The 1496-nt window shown below is 34.1% G+C and overlaps 1 pseudogene; it reads right to left on the bottom strand.

The window, feature by feature from the left end:
- The window catches only part of LOC105297475, a 110251-nt pseudogene that overhangs the window by 67369 nt on the left and 41386 nt on the right, over nucleotides 1-1496 (bottom strand).

The following is a 1496-nucleotide window of genomic DNA, read 5'->3' as shown; positions in this document are numbered from 1 at the left end:
GTGTGTGTGTGTGTGTGTGTGTGTGTGTGTGTGTGTGTGTGTGTGTTGGGAAGTCGAACCACTAAAATAGGAAGTCCTGATAGGAATGTGGACAGTAAGAAAATATTAAGCTACTAGTGTCAGCATATGGCAGTTTTCATATACTCTTGCTTTTTGCTTTATAACTCATCACTAGAGAGGCAATATTAATAATGTATTTGTTTCCTGGGACTGCTGTAAAATATAACCACAAACTTGATAACTTAAAACAAGAGGAATTTATTTTCTCACAGTCCTGTCAACCACAAGTACAAAAGGAAGGTGTTGGTAGGGTCCTGCTCTTTCTGAAGGCTCAACGTTACAATCTTTTCTTGCCTCTTCCAGCTTTTTGTGTTCCAGGTATCCCATGGCTCATGGCTGAATAACTCCAGTCTCTGTTTCCACCTTCGCATGCCCTTCTTCTCTTCTGTTCCATATCTTTTATTTTTACTATCTTTTATAAGGACCTTTGTCACTGGATTTAAGGCCCACCAGCATAATCCAGGATGATTCACCTCAAAATCATTCATTTAGTTACATCTGCAAAGACCCTATTTTCCAAAGAAGGCCACATTTATGGTTTCCAAAAATTAGGATGTGAATTATTTTTTTTTTTTTTGAGGGAAGACCATCATTTATTCCACTACTAATTAGGCTGAGTAGCCAAGTATATAACTGGAGGGAAGTATCATCTGCTTCTCTGGATCTCGCAACGAAGTTCTCTGTGAATGTCTTTACATGAGAGAGAACATAGAGAATTTTCTAATTGGTCAGGAACATCTCAATTTTAAATTGTAATTTATTGCTACTTATCTTTAATTTCTCTGATGCATTTGCTGTCTTGATCTCTCTACTTACCCTGCCTTTCTAAATGCATCTTTTTCTTCATGTCTCTTTGTTTCATGCTTGTCCATTTGTCTTTCTCCATTTCAACTTCATTTTCTCTCTTTGGTATTTCCTCAGAGACTTTGAGCTTAATGTAGCTGGAAATAAGAGGACAAAACTTTTAATTGCATGGATATTATCATACTGTTATACTGCAGTCAACTTTTCAGAGGAAAAGGGGTTAAGAACATGCTGATATGTACGTACACAGTGAGACAAAATGTAAAAGCGAAGGATTCATAAAGAAATAAATTGAAAGAGACTGAAAGATGTAAAACGAGTTTATAACTTCTTGTTTGAAAAATACATGAGAAAATAGATTCATGTCAGAGAGAAATTATCTGGATGCTAAAACTATAAAATATAGAGAAGCAATGTGCAAAGGAAATAAAATGAAGAAGAAACATTCACAATATTCTTCCAAATGATCTGAAGAATTTTAAAAGAAATTTAAAAATTCATAAATTAATGCACTATAATCATTTATGTCACGTTTATATACAGATTTTTTCTCATTTCTACAAAATTTTTGAGTGCCTACTATAAACTAGCTACTTTTAGTGTTTTAAATCTATTATAAACACAGAGAAGCT

The sequence above is a fragment of the Pteropus vampyrus genome, unplaced genomic scaffold (assembly GCF_000151845.1).
Source record: "Pteropus vampyrus isolate Shadow unplaced genomic scaffold, Pvam_2.0 Scaffold139, whole genome shotgun sequence".
NCBI lineage: Eukaryota > Metazoa > Chordata > Mammalia > Chiroptera > Pteropodidae > Pteropus > Pteropus vampyrus.
This window is presented reverse-complemented; position numbering and strand designations above follow the sequence as displayed.